Here is a 23147-nt window from a genome sequence, read left to right on the forward strand (position 1 = left end):
TTCATCCATCCATCTATCCATCCATCCATCCATCCATCCATCCATCCATCCATCCATCCATCCATCCATCCATCCAAGGAGCTTACACATCTTAATAGGACAAGTTCTAGCTGCCATCTTGGCAAGGCAAGGGGATCCAGAGGGTCCTGGAAAAGGGTAGAATGGGAAGAGGGGGAAAAGGGAGAATGAGGAGAAAGAAGAGAAAAAATAAAGGAATAGATGAGGAACAGAAAAGAGGAGAGAAAGGAGAAGAGGATAATAGGGAGATGGTGGAACAAGAGGAAAAGAAAGTGGAAGGCTTTGGAAGGAGGAGGGAGGGAGAAAGCATGTGAAAGGGGGAAGGAAAAGGAGGAGAAATAGGGGAGGAGATGCAGGAGGAGAAAGAGAAAGGGCAGATAGGAGGAGAGTGACTGGGAGGACAAAGAAGGGGAGAGGTAAGGAGTGTAAAAATGGAAAAGGAGAGGAGAATCCCAAGTGGGAAAGGGAGAATTGGAGGAGGAGAAGGAGGGGTCCCAATATTTGCACAGGTGCATTGTAACACAGCCTGTGGTGTGAACATTTTCCACTTCATTACTCCTGGACCATTGCCCAGATTCTTCTGCTGTTTTCCAGAGGTCCCTGATTTTTTTGGATCTCAGTGGTTCTTTCCTGGGGTTCAGAAAGTAGCTGCGGCAGAAGCAGAAATAAGGAAAACCAGAGTTGCCAGAAACATCAATGCTGGTTTTGTTCTGCCTGGTTCTGTACTCTGGGGGCCCAGGAGCAGAAGTGGAGCTAGAGTATTTTTCACCTGAGGTAAAACCAGATGGGTCCAGGACAGGCTGATGGTTGGTGCAGAGAGAGGAGGGCCCATGCCCCCATCACCTTTTCCTCCATGAGGTAAGGACTTTTTTCCCTCACCTTTCCTGGGAGGCCAAGGTATGGCAGACTTTAGATTGCCCTTAGAATAAAGTATCCCACCAAGATGTTGGAGTCCTGGAAGAGAGCCCTAGTTACCCCACCCTTGTTATGCCTCTGTCCAAGATGCGGAATTCCCAGACTGCAAGTCTGACAAAAAAGGGGAAAGAAGACACCTAAAAACTGAATACTTGAACTTTACTTCCAGACCAAAGCATCTCCCCAGTTTCCTCTTCATGTACCCAGTGTACCCAGTGAAGACGAGGCTGACATTTGCTTCTCCTTGCAAAGCAATCTTGTTTAGTTGGGGCTCTGAATATAGTCTCAAAAGAAATAGTGAGGCAGCAATCTGTGATAGAATGGAGACTTCATGAGGACAGAAACTGTTTCTTTTTCTCTCTTTGCAACCACAGAGCTTGGCACAGTGCCTAACAGGTCGTATCGTAGGCTCCCTTCCATCAGCTCCTTCTCTCCAGTTAGCCCATCATTCCAACCTAATCTAAATCTCACCTCCTCCATGAAGTCTTTCATGATCTCCCACAATAGGAAGAGACTTTGCCTGCCTTTGAACTCCACCTACTTCTTTATGCTGCTTTTCCCACAGCCTTTTTTTTCTTCTGCCAGTGTTTTTGTATTCTTGCCATCTTTCCTTTTAGACTGTATGGTCCTTGAGAATAGGGATTATATTATCCAAGTTTGGATCTCACCCCCAAGTACTGCATACAGTAAATACTTAACGCTCCATGATGTTTAAAAAAAAATTGTTGAGACATCTCATTTCTTCAGCACAGGAAAATCTTGGTGTGCACACTCCCTTCAGCAGTACTGATCTGCAACTCTTGCGCAATTTTCATTTTTAGAGCTGGTATTCTTACCCTTTTCGGGGTCCTGGACTGAGCAACCAGACTGTCGAAGCCTATTTTCTCTTGATCAGAATAATGTTTTTAAATACATAATATATAAAGCATTACAAAGGAAACCTATCATATTGAAATACCAAAATATATTTTTAAGTGGTTATGAACCTGTCTCAGAATGTAGCTTGAGAGAGCAGAGAGGTTATGTAACTTGCCCAGGGTAACCCAGCCATTGTGTGTCAGTCAGGAACTGGACTTAGATCTTTTTTTTTTTTTTAAATTAATTTATTTGTTTTCAGTTTTCAACAATCATATCCATAAGTTTTAAATTTTCTCCTCCTTGCTCCCCCCATTAAACACATTTTCACATTAGTCATGTTGCATAAAAGAATTAAAATGAATGAGAGAAGCCATGACAAAAACCACACCAAACCAAAATATAATACAAGAGAAAATAGTCTGATTCATTTTACATTCTGATTCTAAAGTTCTTTCTCTGGATGTGGTTGGCACTTTGTATCATGAGCCTTTTGGAAATGTTTTAGGTCCTTGCGTTGCTGTGAAGGGCTAAGTCTATCAGAAACATCCTCACACGCTATAGCTGTTATTGTGTACAGTGTTCTCCTGGTTCTGCTCATTTCACTCAGCATCAGTTCATGTAAGTCTTTTCAGATTTTTCTAAAGTCTGCCTTGAACTCAGGTCTTTCTGACTCTTGGGTCAGTCTCCTATCAATCAATCTTCACTGGAGCTCTGGAGGAGAACCCTCCCTGATGATATCCTTTCTCGTCCTCTTCTCCCATTCTTTATCCTCCTCCTTCTGTCTCCTCCCTCGTTCCTCCTCCTCTGCCATGCTTTCATCTGCCTTTCTCCTTCCTCTCTCACTTCCTTCTCCTCCTGTTCTACCAGGTCTTCATTATCTCCTTTCCACCTTTCCTTCTTCTCCTTCCTTTTCTTCGTACTGCTTCCTTTCTTTTTCTCATCTATTCCCTTACCTTCTTCTTTCTCCTCATTCTTCCCTTCCCCCTTTGCCCCTTTCCAGAACCCTATGAATCCCCTTGTCTTGACTAGATGGAAGCTAGAATTATCTTCCTGTCTTAAAATGTGAGCTGCCCGTTGAGTGAATGAATACGAATGACTACGAATGAAAAAGCATAAGCTAGGCTGCCTCTTTCATGAATGAATGAAAAACAAATTAATAATTATGCAAAGGCATAGTTTTCACATAATAGGTACTTAGATTTGTTCTGTGTGGCCCCTAGGAATAACTGGGGAAAGTAGGAGAGGCTGATTTAGTCTTGATATCAAGGGATAAAGTGAACAAATGGATTACAAAATTTCTTAAAGATGAGATGTGGAACATCCCATGAGATGTACAAGTGGGATTGAAGGATTTACCATGAAGAATGGGATACCTTGAGAGGATGGTGGGCTTTCCCTCAATGAATGCCTCCAGGTGAGGGTTGGATGGCTATTTAGAGGGTACCAGGAAGATGGGATCCCTTTTCAGGTACAAATCAGATACATCTCTTCTTGCTCTGAGGTTCTGGGGAGCTACAAATGCCTGAGAAAACACGGATCTGAGGCGATCAAGATGAAACTGACTCAGTCCTTGAACCACATAGAAGACTTCCACAAAAGACTGATTTCCTAGTGTTTGACACAGGCTTAGGCACACAACACATGCAAACATGGATAAATTCATCTGAGAGTTTACAGTGAGTCAGGTGTTTGGGGATAAAGGAAGGACAGCATGGGAGATTTCTTGAATGAGCTGTTGCCCAGGGGACTGACATATATTCATATACATACACTGGGTCCTTCACACACATGCACACATTAAAATCACAGCATTAGAGCTGGGAGGGGCCTGAGGACAGGGGGTGTCAGGGATGGGAGGGGCCCGAGGACAGGGGAGGTCAGGACTGGGAGGGGCCTTAAAGACTTTCTAGTCCATTTTTCAGATGAGAAAACTGAAGCCTAGAGAATAAAAGTGAGTTTCCCAACAAGGTCATCATGACCCATTTAAAGGTTGGCCAACAATGTGTTATTACTTGCTTGAAAGGAAGATGTCCCCGGACTCAAAATTCATTGAATAAGGTTCTTTTTGTTTTTTTCAAGAAATTCTGCTTTACCTTCTATGGGAGAGGCGGCTTTGGGGTAGGCATTTGTCCACATTTCCCTTTTTTTGTCTATAAAATAAGAAAGTTTAAGGTTAGAATTATGATCTCTAAAGTCTCTTCTGATCCACATTCTGTGTTCTAAGCTCTGACATCTCCAGCTCTAAGTTCCCTCCAAATAATTTTCATATTAAAGTATACCCAGAAAACTCTCTCGTGCATGCTATTAGAATGTCTAGTTGCTGTTGAAACACCTTATATATTTGAAAATAATGAAAAGAACCATATTTCCAGCTGGCTTCCCATCAATTCAATCTTGTCTTTGACCCTAACTAGTCTGGATTCATGAAACTGTACAATACATGGGAAGAAAATGATGAGCATGTCCCTCTCTTTTACCTGGTTTTAATATAAAATTTCTCAACTGAAAGGGTCACCTACACATCTATCCCTTGTCTAATGCATGAATTCCCCTTAGAGCATCTCTAATCTCAAACCAATGATGGAGAACTCACTACTTGTCGACTCTCTGTTTTAGTTTTTTTTATTACAAGGTCAGCACAGCAGTCCACTAGGCTTTCCCATCTATACAAAGAAAACTTTTGAAGAATATTTCCTGAATTGATTTAAAATGTTTTTTTGTCAATTACATTACCTTATTGCCTGAGATACACAGGATTTCAGTGTGAATAAAAGCTAAGAAAGGAGGAGAGACAGGAGAACTTTCAAGAGAAAATAAAGGTCCCATAGAGACAGGCACTGGGCCTGTGATTTTGGTGGTGTAGGAACTCCCAACTGAGGAAACTCCGTCTATTGGCAAATTGGTATCCTCTTTGCAGCTCAGCAAGAGTTCCCTACAACGCTGAGAAGGTCACTTAGCCAATATGTATCAGAGCTACATCTTGAAGTCAGGTCTTTCAGTTTTTGAGATTAGCTGTTGTCCTCCAAGGTTCTATGAAACCCTTCCTTCTGCAGTTGGTCCAGGCTCCATGATGACCATTTTTCCAAGCAACATCAGCTGGCATGTGTGGTTTTCCTTCGAGCCTGAAAGACTGTTTAAGTGGAGGTTGGAAGGCAGGGGAAAACCCTAAGGAAAATAAATTTGGCACTCTACCCCAAATCTCTAGCACCCTTCCAGACACACAGTATGGATTCTGAGTTTCATTATTTCACCATGGAGCTGGGAGTTGCCAGGGAAACGTAGCAACAAATATTTGGAGTCCATAACACCTTCCACCAAGATTCCAGACGAGAATGTTTTGGCGAGGGCCTCTGTCCGTCAGACAGCTCCTGTGCTCTGAATGCCGGCTTTGTCCTGGTTCTTCTGTTCACAGAGATGACGACTCGTCCCTGATTTTTCTAAACAGCATTTGTGTTCTCTTTCTCCAGAAAAGAAGGGAAAAAATACTAAAGCCCCAATCAGAAACCACTCACCCCTTTGCTTGGGCCATTTGCCAAGGTGGGCTTGGGGAATGCCCTTGGCCTTGACCATGTCAATCAGACAGTGCTTGTAGCTTCTCCATACCGCTTGGTCTGAACCCTCTCCAAGATCTAGAGGATGATAGGGAGACAGACAATTATGTCCTGGGTAGGCACTGTTTTTATCTGCCTGAGAACCTGATATGTGCATTTATCACTTCTAGTATATGGCCTCCTGGTTCCCATCTGTCTACCTGTCTGTTGGAGGGGAATGGGAGGGAATCAGACTTCTGTAACAGGTGTGGCCTTCAGGGCCAGCAAAGAGGCATTGTTTTCTCTGGCCTTCCTTCTTCTGCCTTCCAGCTGAATCTCAGCTTAACTATTATGATGCCAATGCCTTTTTCTTGGCATCTCTCAGCTGTTTTGACTGGTTTTGTCTCTTCTCCATTCTTCCTGCTTCCCCCCAGCCAAACTAAACTAAAATATGAAGCAGAATGATAGAGAGGGGAAGTGGGTAATTTTTTTTAACAACTGTAATTTTATGATGATTATGTAATGGAATAGACACGCCTAGCCCTCCATGCACCCGGACTCTGTGGCCAGAGCCAAGCCAGTAGATGATTAATTATGGGCAAAGCCAATGTTGGATTGAAATTCTCAAGGCACTTGGTGGAATGAGGCCTGGGCTAGCAATCAGGAGACGGGGTCTTTCTGCTTCTCTGCTAACTAGTTGAGTGATCAAGGGTGAGCCAGCTGCATACAATTCAAGTGGACTTGGAGTCAGGAAGACCCAGGTTCAGATCCTGCCTCAGGCACTTATTAGTTGGAGGACCATGGGCAAATCACAACCAACTTGGGCCTCAGTTTCCTTATCTATAAAATGAGAGTGTTGGCCTAGAGGTCCCTTCTACCTTTACATCTTTAATTCTATGATCCTGTGACTATCACTCAATAGACATTTATAAACACGTATTTTGTCTCAGATACTTTAGACACAAAGACAGAAACAAACAAACAAAAAATCTTCCATGTCCTCGAAGAATTTATTATGTTTATTTACTCATGGATTCTGAGCGTCAGTTTCATCATCTGTCTCCCTCTTCTGTCCACCTCACATAGCTTTATGGGCATAAAATGGGAGAGTATAGGTGACGGCGCTTTTCCAAATGAACATCTCCAGGCTTTCTTCAAATCTCAGCTAAAATCCTACTTTTCTGCAGGAAGCCTTCCCCAATGCCCCTTACTGTTAGTGTCTTCCTTCTGAGATATTCTCCAATTTCGCTTGTACAGACTGCATCTATACATAGCTGGTTCGCATGTTTTCTCCCCCTTTAGAATGGGTGTGGTCTTAGCACAATGCTTGGTGCGTAGTATGTGCTTAACCAATATTCATTGAATTGACTTGTTGACTCTTCACTTCCACAGCATCTGAGGGGTTAAAAGAATATACAGAATGAAATGAAATAATTTCAGAAGGCAGCACAAATATATGGAGAGTTTGTTACCTTGTTAAATTTAATATAAAAATAATAAAACTCTACAAGTATCTGAAAGTAAAGCTCTCCAATACTTCCCCTTTTAGTTTTTCCTTATCTATTGAAATGCTCTTATTTGTTGATGATTATTAATTTATAATAAAAGAGAAAACTTTGAAAAATCCTAATTTTTCTTGACATAAGGCATAATTTTTTTGATCCTACCCATTAGCTATTAGCATGTGTGCACCCTCGTGTGTGTATGTCTATGTGTGTGTGTTACACACACACACACACACACACACACACACACACACACATTTCTCTTATCTGTGGAAAGGTGTCCCATCCCCCTCCCCTCCAGAAGTAGCTAAATTCCTTAAGATCAGAGATGGTCTCAGAATTACAGAATTGAAGTGTTAAAAGGACCTAGTACTAGCGATGCATTCAAAGAAATCCTTATTATAATATACCCAGGGAGTGGTTTTATGTTTGAAGACCTCCAGTGAGGGGGATAAAGGAAAAGGCTTTCTTGCATTGTCTTTGGCTACTTTCATTACCCCTGTAAAGGAGAATTCCAAGAGGAAATGTCTTAAAACCATTTTTCCTCATCCTTTGGAAGAGATCAGTGAACAAGCTCATTCTTATCCACACTGCACGTGATGACCCTAACCCATCAGACATGGAGAGGGGGGAGGGGAGCTCTCCTGACTACCCTTGCCACACTAGCTGCATTCTCTACATACTAAAAATTGTGGAGAAATGGTTACAGAAACAATTTCCTCAGTTATATTTGTTTCTCACTTCACAGCATCAATACTTCATTGAATTAGTTTTGATTGGGGCTGTTGTACTTGTACAAAATCCACTCATTTTAGCTTTATCTTTTCTTCTAATCATTTGTTAATTTTGACCTTTTTCTAATGAGTCAGTAGTCTGATTGCCTACTAACTGCTGATTCTAGAAGTCATTTTCTACATGTTCGAACATGACCAGTTTAATTTTTTGTGTTCCGTATTTGCCATATCTAGCTAGCTCTTCCCAATTCTTTTCTTGAGGGGAGTACTCAAAACCTAGAGGAGTGTGTAATTTCAGCTGTGCAGAAGAAGGCATCAGCCTTTTTTCATTTCCGTTTTCTTGACCAAACTGTCGCTCTCATTTTATTGGACTTTTCAATCCATTCACCTTTAAAGTGTCATTCAGAGGCAGTGAGACAGTACAGTGGATAGAGTACTGAGCCTGGGGTCAGGAAGACTTCAGCTTAAACTCAGCCTCAGATACTTAATAGCGGAGTGACCCAGGATAAGTCACTGCACCTCTGTTTGCCTCAGTTTCCTTGTCTGTAAAATGGAGATTACAATAGAATTCACTTCCTAGGGTTGTTGTGAGAATCGAATGATGTAAAATTTGTAAGTTCTTAGTGCAGTGCTTGATACATAACAACACTTACTAAATGCTTAACACTAGCTCTAATTCCATTTCCTTAAAGTTATGAGAGTTAGGTTTCTATTTTCTTTCATTTATGTCACTAAATGACATAAATTTTTATGAATTTTTTCCTGAATCAATACTTTTTGGGGGGAGATTCTTTGTCTTTTTACATTGTTCATCTGACTAATTTTGTTTAATCTGCTTTAAAGCAACCACACTCCTATAGGCTTCTCCCCTCCTCCTGACCTCCTCCTCCTGTTTATTAACCCTCTTTCATTTCTTAATCCTGAATCATATTTTCACATTATACAATTATGCAATTTATATTCTTACAGGGTTGCCTAGGGGCACTGAGAAATTAAGGGACTTACTTAGGGTCACACAGTCAAATGATGCCAGAGGTGGTTTGGAATTTCTGTGCCCCTAGAGCCCTTTGCCCCTTTTCAAGCATTCCACCATGGTCACTAAAGGAATGTCAGGTTGCTGCGAAGGCCTGAGGGCCATTTGGTATTTTCCTTTGCTCCATGGGTTGCTATGTCCAAAGAATTCGTTGACAAGGGACTGATCTGTTGATGAGGAGCTCCTCTGTGAATAACCAGACTGGTTTTCAGGGAGCAGGTTCAGACTGTTACCAGAAATTGCCACTCTTACTTGGATGGACCTGAATATACATACACACACATGCATATATGTACACACATGTATGTGTATATTTGCATATATGTGCGTATATGTATGTATATGTGCGCATGTTTATATACATACATACACACATATATATGTGTATATACATATACACATATCTACCTATATCTATATCTGTATCTGTATCTATATCTATATCTTCAGGTATATGTCTCTCTACTGCCAGAGTCATCCCAGCTCTAGATCCAGGCTGATCCAGTGCCTGGTACGCAGTAGGTGCTTAAAGAATGCTATGATACCTTTTTTACAAAGCACCCTGCCATCTTTCCATATTTGCTGGCATGGGAGAGGGAGAATGAGTTTCTAAAACCCTCCAGATGGAGGAGAGGCTTCTGGCCCTCTCTAATCCAGGGCTGCCATGGTCCTACTGTTGCTACTGTTTCTGTTGTATCCATTTTTTCTCATTTCTAGGTAAAGGAGATTGGAGGTAGCTGTGACCGGTTCAGCTTAGAAAGGTCAGGAGAGAGTAATCTGAGGTCTGAGAGTAATCTGTGGTCTATGCTGAGCTTTGTGGCTAGCCAGTCCAGCATTAAGGCTCTGAGAAATGGCCTTCAGGAACCAGTTCAGACTGGAGGTAGCTGAAATCTGGACTCATCATTGAGTGGAAAATTGGTGGGACCAATGGTAAGTAGAAATTATGTCAAGTTTGAATCTATGCTCCTCTGGGACAGACGTAGTTTAGGAGAGGATGTATTTGGAGGGATATTTATATTTCTGTTCTTAGGATATCTTCAAAGTAAATATCACTTTGTGAAAGAAATAAAAAAAAAGTCACCCTTGTCCTAAGCACCTAGGGAGATACAATAATCAATAAGATATAAATCCTTCCCTGATGGAGCTTCAAATGTAATTGTGGGGGTGGGATGGTATAGGACAGGACCACATCCAATTTGTCAACTTGAATGTTAAATTAAATTACTGTGTGCCAGGCATTGTGGTGGATGCTAGGCATATGTAACTGGGTTTGGAGTGTGCTCAGATGACCTAAGATGGAGGTACTTGTGTGGGAAGACACCAGGGATCTGATTCTAGGAGAGAAGTGAATAGGTCCCTTCCCCCAAATGTAGCGAAAAAAGTTAGTCTGTCCAGGCAGGTCACTCTGAAGATGGAGGCAGAGGCTGCTCCCAACCTCAAGGTAAGCCAAAGCCTGATCTATGCCTGTTCTAGTCCTTTTAAATCTCAGAAGGAGGTTCCTGGCATCTCTTGAGGGGGGATGTCACCATCATAGATGATCTAGCGATGTGCCAAACACTGTTGTACATACAAAGACAACAATGAGACAGTTCCAGCCTTCCAGAAACTTACATAGTACTGGGATTGCGAGGTAACATGTACACAAATCATTATGTCGGTAAAATAATGTCACGATATGGGGGTGGGGCTGGGGTGGAGGTTGTTAATCAGGAACAGCCTAGTATAGACACCTGAGTCATGGTCTGAAGGGAGATGAAGGGGACATTCCATCCCAGACATGGGGACTGCTGTTTACGAAGGTAGAGGCAGAGGAAATATTGTCTGTATCTTTACCCCAGTCACCTCTGGCTCCCCTTTTTTGTCTTCAGATTCCTGATGACCTTCAAAGTTCAGCCCCAGCTCCATCACATACATGGAGCTATTCCTGACTCCTTCCTCCCAAATGCTCTCCTTTGCTCTGACCCCAGCTTTCTTCTGTTGCTGCCCTAGATACACTTACTCATGTCTTCCTTGATAGAGTGAAAGCTCTGAAGAACGCTGAGGATGTTTCATTTTGGTTTTTATATTTTCTCCATTTAGCACAGTGCCAGGAATACAGTTTTATTGTTGTTGAGTCATTTCAATTGCGTCTGACTCTTTATGACCCGATTTGGGGTCTTCTTGGTAGAGACAGTGGAGTGGTTTGCTATTACCTTCTCCAACTCATTTTACAGAGGAGGAAATAGAGGCAAATATGTGAAGTGACTTGCCCAGGGTCACACAGCTAGTAGGTGTCTGAGGCTGGATTTGAACCCAGGAAGATGAGTCTTCCTGTCTCCAGGTCCAGCACTCCATGCACTTTAGCACCCCCTAGCCGCCCTTTAAGGTGGGTAATGCAGGTATTTTGTTGCAGTTATACAAATGAGGAAACTGAGGTTCTGAGGTGAGGTGACTTACCCAGGGTTACCCAGCTAGTAGACGACAGTTCTGGGACCCAAACTCAGGTCCACCCACCTTGAAGCCCAGTACCTTGTCTCATAGGAGCTGTGCTCAGTAAGATCTTTCTAAATGATCTTGCTTGGGGAAGACAGCATTCAGCAGCCAAGTTTCCACAGCTCATGGGTCAGGGCCCTAATTTTTCCCTTTCTGCATCATGAACATTAAGGCCATGGGATCATAGATCAAGAGCTAGAAGAGACCTTGGAAGTCATCTCATTCAGCGCTCTCATTTTACAGATAAGGAAACCAAGGCACAGAGTATTTCCCAAGCTCCTACAGGTAGTAAAAAGTCAGTTTTGATGAGGGAGACTGAAACTAAAGTCTCCCTCTGAAGCTGCCGCTGGACTCCTCTTGGTGATTGAGAAATCTGGACTTAATGAGCTATTGGAGGTGCCCTTCTTGTTTATCAAATTCCCTTCCCGTTCTAATGTCCCTGTGACATTTTGGATATTTGACAAGGCATTTCCAAATCACCAGCTCAGTTAAAGATAGAAGTCCTGCATTGCTTTCCTAAGCCAAACATGTAAAGCTTTCTACCCATCACATTTCTTTCTCAGGGCATTTCTCCCCATTTCTGTCCTCAGGGCTTCAAAGGAACATAGCTTGGAATGTCATGTTTTCCATCCTCTGTTTCACCCTGAGTGAAGAAAGCCTCTTGGGGCTTGGTCAAGCCCTTTATTTTGGGATGATCAAATCCTCAAAATCCTCCATCCTGGTCAGGCCCCCTCCTGAGTGTTGTGTTCAGTCCTAGCCTCCAATTTAGGGAGGGCATGGAGAAGTGGGAGAGAGGCCAGAGGAGAGCAAGTAAGTTGGTAAAAGGACTCAGGGTCTTGCCATCCAAGGGTTGGCTGAAGGAGCTGGTGAAAGTGCAGCCTTTGGAGAAAAGCAGACAAAAGTGGGAATGCTGGCTGGCTTCGTGTATCTGAGGGGCTGCCATGGGGAAGAGGGATCAGCTTTGTTCTGATTGGAGGAACAGTTGGAGGAAAGTTACAAAGAAGGCTCCATTCAGGTTCTATACAAGGGAAAATGTCCACTTAAAGCACTCTAAAATAGTAATTCGTCCCTCTAATCCTCCTACAATAAAATGCTGGGTGGAAAATGGATTGTCTGAGGAATCAGTAGACCTTGGTTCAAATTCTTAGTGTGTCTTTTAAAGCCCAGACCAAGTCACTCGACTTCCTTGGCCTCCAGTTTTCTCATCTGTAAAACAGAAAGATTTGGGAGTAGGTGATTTCTGAGGTCCTTTTAAATTCTGAATCTATGATCTCATCTATGACCCCTCACCTGTGGTCTTCAGCTCAAGGCTAGCACAGTGCCTGGTACAGAGTGAGTGCTTAATAAGTGCTGGTTGAGAAGCAGAGCTCTGAGGAGCGTAGATTTGGAGCCAAAATCCAGCTTAGAGATCATCTCGCAAGTAAGTAGGAATTGAACCTGAGACTCCCTGGCTTTGAATAGAATCCTTTCCATTATTTCACATCCTTGTTGGGGATATTGGCTCAACCAGACAGCATTTTAAATGTTTTGCAAACCTTAAAGGGTTGTATAAATGCTATTAGCTATTAATATGGAGCCTTTGAGGCTCCTTCCAGATTTAGAATTGTGCTCTTGTGATTGGATGAATACCTCCAGAGCATAACCTAACTTGCTGGTGATGGTCCCTCCATAGGTCAGGGACTTACCTTCGGCCTAAGTAACTAAATGTTGTTTCAATCAATATCTTGGGCATCTTCTTGGAGCCACAGGAAATAGTGAGTCATTCCTGGGACAGGTGGCCTCACCGCCTTATTGGAGCCAAAGGCTGGGAGGTTGTATAATCTAGTAGAAAGGGCACTGGGATAGGAGTGAGGAGGATCAATGTCTAGGCCTGGTTCAGTGTATGACTGACTAAATAAGTTTGGGCAAAACATTAAAAGGACAGAGTAGGAAAGCCTCCTTGTGCATCATATAGAAAAGTCTATTGTGTTGTTCAGTCATGTCTGACTTGTTATGACTCCATCTGGGGCTTTCTTGGCAGAGATAATGGAGTGGTTTGCCATTTCCTTCTCCAGCTCATTTTACAGATGAGGAAACTGAGGCAAACAGGGTGAAGTCACTTGCTCAGGGTCACACAGTTAGTAAATGTTTGAGGGTGGATTTGAACTCAGTCTTCCTTATGAGTCTTCCTAATTCCAAGCCCAGTGCTTTATCCACTGCAGCCCCACCTAGCTGTCCTGTACTCAAGGTAGCTAAGAACTATAAGGGTGGTTCTTAACCTGGAGTTTGTGGTCCTCCAGTGGAGCTGAGATTCATTTCAGGGGGTCCGTGAACTTGAGACAACGTGTCCTTCTTTTCACCAATCTTCAGTTGAAATTTAGCTTTTCCTTTAAAGACGAATCTAAAACAAAACATGATTGTGAGAAGGGATTCCCTAGGCTTTATCAGACTGACAAAGGGCTTCATGACATAAAAAGATGGGAATCCTTCATTTTATAGAAGAGGAAACTGAAGTCTAGACTTGCCCAAGGCTAATTCTTTACCATTATAAGAAAAAAAAATGGGGAAAGAGTGGGCTATGGGCTTATGTTCTTAGTTTCTTATTTATGGCCTAATAGGAATGAGACCTGTGACCTGGGATTTCACTGACTAGGGTACTCCCATATGAGGACACTCCCTGTACTAAGGCAGATGGGCACTTTCTCTGTGACTTGTGAGCTTAGAGAGTTGTCCCGGGCACTAAGAGGTTATGTGAAGATCTCTCTCAAGAACTTTGGATTTGACTGGGAGATACTGGCACAGGACAGCTCAGCATGGCATGCCCACATCAGAAAAAGTTCTATGCTCTACGAGCAAAGCAGGATTGAGACAGCACAAATGTAGGATGTTCAGATTTGGAGTAATATTCACTATCTATGCCCAGTTTATGGTAGAGCATCCAAACTCGTATTGGTCTGATCAGTCACAGTAGGACACACTGAAACTTTACTTTATCATGGTGATGTCATTTTGGTCCTCATCGATAATGAAGGACAACAACCAAGCAACACAGACAATACTCCACAGAGGTGAGATATGAATCTCGTTCTTCTTCATTCTAGGGCAGCTCTCCCTGTACCATGTAGCCTTTAGTTAGGGCACATGTGGTTAATCAATCTGGGAATTTGTTTCACTTGACTATGCTTATATAATCAAGGGTTCTATATTTCTTTCTTTCTTTTCAGTGGGTGGGGGGAGGTAGGAGGAAGGAAAAAATAAATGCTTGGCAATTTAAAAATATATTTAAAATATGATAAAATAAATTCCTCCTTATCAGTCTCATTGTTGCCTGGATATGATTCTGGGTTCATAGAATCGTAGACTTAGGATGGGAAGGCTCTTAGGTGGTCATTTAGTCCAACTCACTTATTTAATAGATGCGGAAACTGAGGTCCAGAGAGAGGTCACATGACTTTTCCAAGGTCAGGCAAATAGCAAGTGTTAGAGCTGGGATTCAAGCTTAGAGTTTTCCTTTTGACATTGAGCCTTCTTCCCACTGAGCCACACTGCCTCCCAAGACCACTGAGTTCGAACTCTGGCAGATTTTACCAAACTTGAAATATGGACCCAAAGACGGATTAAGCATCCCTTGTCCCAAGACTAGTTGAAATATACTCAAAGAAACTCTTCTCCAGGTTGGTCACAGATTATGAGATTTTTGGCCAAGGAAAATCTCAAAGATCATCTTTAAATTATGGGAAGGCAGGACAATACAATTGAAAGAACACTGATCGTGTGTCAGAGAACCTGGGCTAAAATCCTGTCCCTGACCCTACCTGTGTGACCTTAGAAAAGTCACAAATTCCCTGGATCTCAGTTTCTTTATCTGTAAAATAAGAGGGTTGTACTACCACTTCATGGTCTCCTTCTAGCTCTAGACCTATTGTTCTGGCATTTTTATGTTCCCATCCCTTCTTGGAGCCTGGGCTGAGAAAAAGTCAATAGAGTCTCGGAGTCTCACTCTCGGAATGTGCCTTAACATTCATCCAATTCCAACTCCTATAATAATACCAACAACCTACTCTTTCTGGTTTGTTTTATGTAACTCCCCACTCTACAGCCCAGACAAACTGGCCTTCTGCTGTTTTATACATAGAATGCTCTATCTCCAGCCTCCTTCCTTCAGCATGGGTTATATTCACTACTTGAAATTCCCTCCCCCTTCACTTTTATCTCTTAGACTGACTCTCTAGTTAGAATCAACACTCAGCCTAAGCAACACTTCTTAGATGAGACCTTTCTTCATCCCTCCAGGTGCTAGTCCCTTTTCTCTCTCCAGAGTCAACAAAATTACTTTGAGAATATTTTGCATATACTTATATGTGTGTATAAGGGGAGGGGGAAGTGACACCCTTTCCTTAGCTTGGTGATTTAGTCACAGAAGGCCAGAATGTTATTACAAGATATTAATTAGGTGTTAAACTAACTGTAAAGGATGAATCCATGCCTAGATCCTTTTATGAGGTGTGAATGCCTCTCTGGTTGGGTCAAAAAGAGAACAGTATGATTAGTTGAGCAAACAAGCTAGCCATACATGCCTTTAGGGGCTTTACATAGCTAAGCCCTAAGTGAAATGCAGCAGTTTGATCCTGAGAATGGGAGATAATATATTTAAAGAGCCTCCTGGAGGAGGAGATCTCAGGGAGGAAGAGGGGGAGTAATGTTTTTTTTCTTCCTTCCTTCCCCTCTCCTCCGCTCTATCATCTGTATAGCTGTCAAAGCGAGCCACTGGACCAGTAGGAGACACAGTGTCCAGTGGGGAGTAGTGACACACATTCTAGACAGATTGTCACTCAAGGAGGAAGCACCCAAGGAGTGGGCAATTAAGAGTCAAGTTGAGAGAATCAAACCCTGGGAATTGAAGACTCAACAAAGAGAGAAAGCACTCCCAGGCTGTGCAGTCTTTGCCACACATTCATCCTTTATGTATGTCTTGATGCCATTATACTCTCAGTTTGATCCTACTCTTTCTATGGATGCTTGGAAAGCACATCTAAGGTATGTGGAGGAAATGTTTGTAACTATTATCGTATTCTTGCTGTGCCATTTAAGCAAATGCCTTTGCTAAGAGGTCATTTATTCTACTGGCTGATTGTTAATGCTAAGCACACCAGTTGGGGCTTGTGAACAGCAATTTCAGATGTATAATGCCACAGAGAATGGTCATTCCCCTGGGACCCCAACTTGAGAATGCAAGAGGAGGTGAATACTCCAGAAAAGGTGCTACTTATACATATTTTTTTCCTCTAGATTATGAACTCCAGGGCAGAGTCTTTCATTTTCTCTTTATATTCACAGTACATAGTACAATGCTGGCACATATCAGGTAACAAATAAATAATTTCATTCATTCGTTCATTCATTTATAGACAACTGATTGTGAGGAAGTATGAGTTAAATTAAAATCCAAACCTAGCAAAAGGAGTCAACGTCAGGACCTGCTCCACCATTCCCTTGCGCGGTCCTTTGTCCAGTTGTGTTTAACGGGGATGATCCCTCCAATTTTACCATCCCAGAGTTTTAGGAAGGAGTAGAATCACTGCTCCACCTTGTCTGCAGACTAGGGCTGGGGTTCTGTGTCTTCTTCTTGGACAGAAAATACTTCTGTACTCCACAGGAAATTTGGGATGCATCTCTCATGTCTACCTCTTTCTCCAACTATCTCAGAAGGAGAGAGACATGTCTGTTCTATTGTACCGATAATGGTGTTTGTTCTCTCCAGTCAGGTACATAAAGATGACCATTGAAAGCAAAGCAGAATAGGGAAGTGTGAAATGAAACCAAGGCTGGGGAAGACTGGCCTCCTCAGCAGAGGCACAAAGAATGAGAGCGTCTCTGATCCTACAATGTTCAATTATGGATGAGCTTTGGAAATGAGATCTTTCAGTCCATCAAACCAAGAAGCCTTCTTTGTTCTTATTCTGGTACAGGATCACAGCCACTGTGTTTCACTGTAAAGTCATTTGAGGCAGCATGGCATAGTAAATAGAGTATTAGATTTGGAGCTGGGAAGAGCTGAGTTCAAGTCCTTACGCAGACAAGTAATTGTTATTCAGTCCTTTCAGTAGACAGCTCTCTGTGACCTGATTTGGGTTTTTCTTGGCAGAGGTGCTGGAGCAGTTTGCCATTTCCTTTTCCAGCTCATTTTACAGATGAGGAACTGAGGCAAATAGGGTAAAATGACTTGCCCAGGGTCATACAGCTAAGTAAGTATCTGAGGCTGGATTTGAACTCAGTTCTTTCTGACTCCAGGTTTTGTACTTTATCCACTGTGCCACCCTGCTCTCAGACAAGTAACAGAGATTCAATAAATGCTTGTTGAATTGAATTGCTGCCTCTGTGACCCTGGGGAACCATTTTTAGACTCAGTTTCCTCATCCGGAAAATGGGAATGTAATAGCACCTACTTCCTAGGGTTGTTGTGAAGATCAGATGAGATATTTATAAAGCACTGTGTAAATGTCAAACGTCAAAGCACTACCGACATGTCAGTGATGATGGTGACTACAGTTATCATTATTACACACATTTTCTTCATCTCTAAGTGACCCCCTATCACATTCACCTGAAACAGCTGTTCCTAAACCTCCTCTCCCCAATCCACCAGCTTGACCTCCCTCACCACCCTTGTTTCCTCATGATCTTTAGTCTTACTTTCTTGAGAGTGAGGCCATTACCCTTGAGTTCTCGTTACCCTTTCCTTGTCCCCCCCAAAAAACCCAAACTTTGTTATGGATTTGAGGTGGGGTCGGACAGGATGATCCCAAAGCCTTTGGCAAAGAGACAAAGTCTCTCGTGACATTCTTTATGTAAAATAGTAAAAACAAAAAAAACCAAAAAAACCCCAATGAAACAATAAAATTAGTTGGATTTGGATCTGGTTGAATAACTTAGTTTTTATCAGTAGCACTCAGGATAAGTCTTGCTGATTGACTCAGTTTTTGATACCCAACTCCTTTTCATCCCCCTCAGGTGCCCCTTGCTCCTGATCAGAGTGCTGGGGAGTGTAAACGAACTCTGGCCAAAGCTTTCCTTCCCTGAGGGCTCAGCTCAGAATGTTTCAGACTGTTCATTTTCTGTCAGCGCCTTGACTTGGCTTCAATCCCATGGGACATCATGCCCTTGCATCAGGTACCTCCTCCCCTGCTTTTCACCTTCCTTTTCTAGTGCTGTCTTTTTCCATTAGAGAGGGCAGGGATTTTCTTTCATTTTCCTATTTGTATCTCCAGATCTTAGCAGAGTGACTGACACATAGTAGGTGTTGCTGTTTGACCGATGACATCAGAGAGTGACATCTTGACTTACGTGAATTGGATTTAAAAGAGGCAGAATTGCCAGAGCTGTCACTCTCTTCTTTAGGTAACTGAAGTCCAATCCCAGAACACAGTATGTATTTAATGAATATAGGGGCAGCCAGGTGACTCAGTGGATAGAGCATATGGGCCAGGAGTCAGGAAGGCCTGAGTTCAAATCCAGCCTCAGACACTTACCAGTTGTGTGATCCTAGGCAAGTCACTTAACCCTGTTTGTCTCAGTTCCTTATGTGTATAACGGGCTGGAAAAGGAAATGGCAAACCACTCCAGTATCTGTGTTATGAAAACCTCAAATGGGGTCACAAAGAGTTGGAGAGAACTGAAAAATGACTACCAAATATTTATTGAATTAAATGTCCAGATCCAAATTAATGGCTGCTGTATCTTTGGAAGGATGTCTACATAGGAGTATCCTAGAGACCTGTGCTTGCCCCCCCCCCCAAACCAAACCAAACCAAATAAAAAATTCCAAGAGGCAGAACCTGAAAAGAAAAAGGTTTTGGTATAATTAGGATGTTAGACTGAACCAAATACAATGGAATTTAATCTGGCTACATAAGAAATCTTATGCTTGGGTTCAAAAGAATCAATTTTACAAAACATTTTTGCAGATGATCTCACCTCCTACTTTACTGAGAAAATTGAGGTCACTGATTGTGCGTTCCCTCATCTCCTTTATACCTCCAAAATTCTCAGTGAAGGATGGTGATACTAAGGTCCCTTCCAATACTTTTCTGACATTCAACCTGCCTGCTCCCTGATGGTCAATGTGTTGACTTTGGCATTGGATGACTTGGATTTAAACCCTCCCTTGTCTGAAGAAGAATTGACCATTCTCCTATTCAAGGCTAATCCCTCAATTTTTGCCTCTAAGACCTTCTCTTTCTGATGAGAAGTGGCCTGTCACAATGGAAAACAAAATAATAGACTGGGTGTTAGGAGAGAGAAGTTCAAATCCTACACCTGAAAATAAGCTGTGTGGGCACTTAATTTCTATTAGCATTCATGTGTTCCTCTGTCAAATGCAGATAACACACCTCCTCCGTGGGGTTATTGTGAGGAAAATGCTTCATGCACAGAGAATTTACCCCTCTCCCCAGGTTGATGAGAGGATCCAGTGAGATAATACTGATTACTACTGGCCTCACTGATGGTTCTTTGTGTGTCTCAGTCTCTGTCTCTGTGTATGTCTCTTTGTCTCCATCTCTAGTTCTCTCTCTCCCCAAAAGCACCCCTCCCTTTCCTTGCCTTCCCCATGCACAACACATACAACAAATGTTTACTTAAACCCTGTCATCCCCAGAAGACGTTGCCTTTCCCTTTTCTCCTTCATTGCGAACCCTTAGAAGACATATCTTCCTTATGTTGCTGCTATTTAACTGCTCACTCACTCCTTAGCCCCCCGTCATCCCTCTTCCTTCCCCTTGTCCCTACCAGGATGCCTGCTGGCCCTGGCATCCCTTCCATCCCACAGCCCCCACCTGCTAGGTTTGCATGTGAGGTATCCCTTAGGACAGCCCCTTCCCCCAAAGAGGGCAGAGCAGGGCTGTCCCACGGGGGAGAGCCCATGCAGGACATCCCAGAAGGGCAGCTGGATTAGTCAGGGGAGAACTCCCTGTCTGTCCTAGGAGCCAGCAATAGTGAGGCTGGAAGCCAGCAGAAGAAGCTGGATGAGAGGGACCTAGGCTCCAAGGAGGCTCTAGCCCTGGGATGGAGGCCAGCTTAGCAACGCTTTCCATGTGAAGATTTCCCCTGACAGCTGCTCCCACTGAGGTTCTCATAAGTGGAAGGGGGAAGGAGGGTGAGCCCCTTAGAGGCCTCTGGAGCTCAGGAACAGAGGATTGGGTAAGAAGTGACCCACCAAAATACATTTATAGAGAACCTACTTTGTGACCGGTACTATGCTAAGTGCTTTGTAAAGATTTCATTTGATCCTTACAATAAATCTGGGAGGGAGATGTTATTCTTATTATCCCCATTTTATAGATGAGGAAATTAAGACAGACAGAGTTGAAATGACTTGCCCAGGTACACACCGCTAGGAAGTCTCGGAGGTTGGATTTAAACTCAGGTCCTCCTGACTGCAGGTCTCTCACTCTGTCCTCTGAGCCTCCTCTAAAAGTAACACAACATGATGCCATACAACACTCATGGCAAAACACAAAAATAGAATAGCCACATAAAAACAGGAAATATTTAGTAGACACCTACTGTATGCGGAGTACAATGCAGAACTTTGTTTTGAGGGAGAAACAAAACTTAGATAAGACATCTTGAAGCTTGCAGTATAGTAGAGGACTGGATTCAACCCAGGAAGCTTTAATACACAATTTTACTTGCTGAGGTATTGGGAAGTTCCAAGGTACAAAACGAATGTAGAGGAATGAGTGTTGGAGTTGGTGTTGGAGGACTTGAGTTCGAATATCACCTTTGTCTCTTTCTTGCTAGTGTGACCTTGGGCAGGTGTTCATTTCCTCATCAGTAACTGAATTAGACTGCCAGCTGTGTTTCTCTTATCATAGTGGCCTAAATGATTTTCCTGAGCCTGTATCTTCACCTCTAAAATAAGTGGGTGGGACCAGGTGACCTGGGCAGGAATCTCTGATGGAAGGTAGAAGGTCTTTACTAAAATGGGGAACGCGGAGTGGAGGAAGGGACCCAGAGAATGCCAGCTGTCATTTTCATTACTTCCCCAACATTACTATTCCTGTTTTTCAGATGGAGAAAATGAGGCTCTTAAGAGTGAAATGAATTGCTCAGGGTCATGCAACATGCAACAGCCCAACTCAGGCCCCCTTTAAAAAGCATTTGATGAAGCACCTACTATGTGCAAGGCACAGAGGAAACATTAAAAATGGGGGGAAAATTCCCTTCCCTCCAGGGGTTTCCATTCTACTGTCTCTCTAGCACCCTTTCCTTTGCTCTGACTATGAAAGGAAAAGAAAGAGCAGACCCAGCATTCCCGCCACCCCCCACAATTCCCTCCCATTGTATAGGCTGGTTTCCTTTTTTTTTTCCCCCAGCAGCTGGGAAATAGTGTCCAGGGCTGCTCCTTGGGCCACAAACACAGCTGTGGTGGGGAGGAGGATGCACGTGTGGGAAGGAAGATGGCTCTAAAAGGACAAGCAGACAAACAACTCGGGAGATGCATCTCTGCGAAGCTGGAGGAGCTTGGTGGGAGGGGGGCTGTAAACATCCTTCTGGGGCTGTCCAAGGACACTGGCCTCCCTTACCCTCTCTTCAGCAGAAGGATGCAAGGGGGGGGGGGGTGTTGCTGGCTGAGGCGGGGGCAGGGTGAGAATGATACAGGTTGGATGACTTGGTCTCTACCATTCTTTGAACTTGGAGATTCCAGGATTTGGGGCTTCTAGGTCATGGAGGAGACACCCCAGGGCCTGAATGGACAAAAGCTGACAGCAATAAAAGCTTAGAGAAGGCTTTATTTGTCTGCAAAAAAGCAAAGAGCTTTGGGTCACAGTGTCAAGGAAAGAGTGCCACATTTGGCACAGTCTGAGGACCTGGATTCGAATTCTAACCCTAGTACTTATTACCTGTGTGACTTTGAGCAAGGAACTTAACTTCTATGGGTGTAATTTATAACATGAGAGAGTTGGATTAGGTAACCTCTAAGATCTTTTACTGATCTAATAAGAATAATAATATTTATGTTAAAGCATTTATACAGAGCTTTAAGGTTTATAAAGTACCTTATGTAAATTATCTCAACTGATATATCTAAATCCTATAATCCTTTGGTTTACATTCTAAAAAAAACCCCAACTCCAAACTGAATCTGTAGCCATCTTGTCCAACCAATCCCTGAATGAGAATCCTATTGGCTCACATTCACAAAGTGCTTTGTGTTTTCAAAGTTCCTTATACGAATTTAATTAGTGAGTTTTTACCATAACCAGTCAGGCTAGAATAATTAATAATAACCACAGCCGGCATTTAAATACATTTTCTCATTTGATCTTTCTAACCTGAATGACAGGAGCTATTATTACCCCCTTTTGCAGATGAAGACACTGAGGCTGGAAAAGACTTATCCAGGGTCCCCGAGTGAGTGTCTGAAGCAGAAATGGGGCTGAGGTATTCTTTGCTCCAAGGGAAGTCCCTCCACCGAGTCACCAAGGTGCCGGCAAAATGATTCTTGGGTCCTGCATCCAGTCTTCAGATCCATCATCTGGGGAAGTGGCTGTGCTCTGCCCATGGGACCTTCCATCTGACTCACAATCAAAACCTCCCATGGGCATTGCCTGCCCCATTACCTTGTGAGCACCAGGAAAGCAGGAGAGAGCTGACTTCTGTTTGTATGCCCAGTGCCTTAGCATGGAGCTTGGCACATGATATCCACTTAAGAAAGGCTTCATTCCTTCACGCTTATGCTGTGTGACCTTGGACCAGTCATTCTACCTCCTCTGTGTGTCCTTTTTCTGATCTGGACAATGAAGGGGTTGGATGGAATGAACACTCCAGAGCCCAGCCCTGTAGTTTGTGCTCAATGAGCCTTTGCTGCTTTACTTTGCTAATTAAATCTGATCCATTTCAGTGGGCAGGGTGGGTCCCCTGAACTTTTCAGGGAGTCAGGGACCATAGTTCAGTTGAAGGTCCTCTTCTTAACTCTTCCCTTCATCTAGTGTGTGGCAAGGGGCAGGCCTTGCAGGCCTGGGGCAGCCAGATTCAGGCCTAGTTGGAAGAGTTAGTCATTGCCCATTGGTATGGAAGTTCAAAGGGCATTCAAGATGAA

At 43.1% G+C, this 23147-nt stretch overlaps 1 long non-coding RNA gene across 2 annotated transcripts; it reads left to right on the forward strand.

Annotated features, from left to right (window-relative positions):
• Positions 1–3675: 3675 nt before the first annotated feature.
• On the forward strand, positions 3676–22780 carry LOC140530226 (uncharacterized). 2 transcript variants are annotated; one of them, XR_011975866.1, is made up of 5 exons: positions 3676–9523; positions 15796–16081; positions 16806–17007; positions 18056–18214; positions 22417–22780. It is a non-coding gene; the product is annotated as an uncharacterized lncRNA (long non-coding RNA). The 2 variants fall into 2 exon arrangements; XR_011975865.1 differs by having other exon boundaries at positions 3676–16081.
• Positions 22781–23147: the final 367 nt, after the last annotated feature.

The sequence above is a fragment of the Notamacropus eugenii genome, chromosome 2, assembly GCF_028372415.1.
Source record: "Notamacropus eugenii isolate mMacEug1 chromosome 2, mMacEug1.pri_v2, whole genome shotgun sequence".
NCBI classification, from domain to species: domain Eukaryota; kingdom Metazoa; phylum Chordata; class Mammalia; order Diprotodontia; family Macropodidae; genus Notamacropus; species Notamacropus eugenii.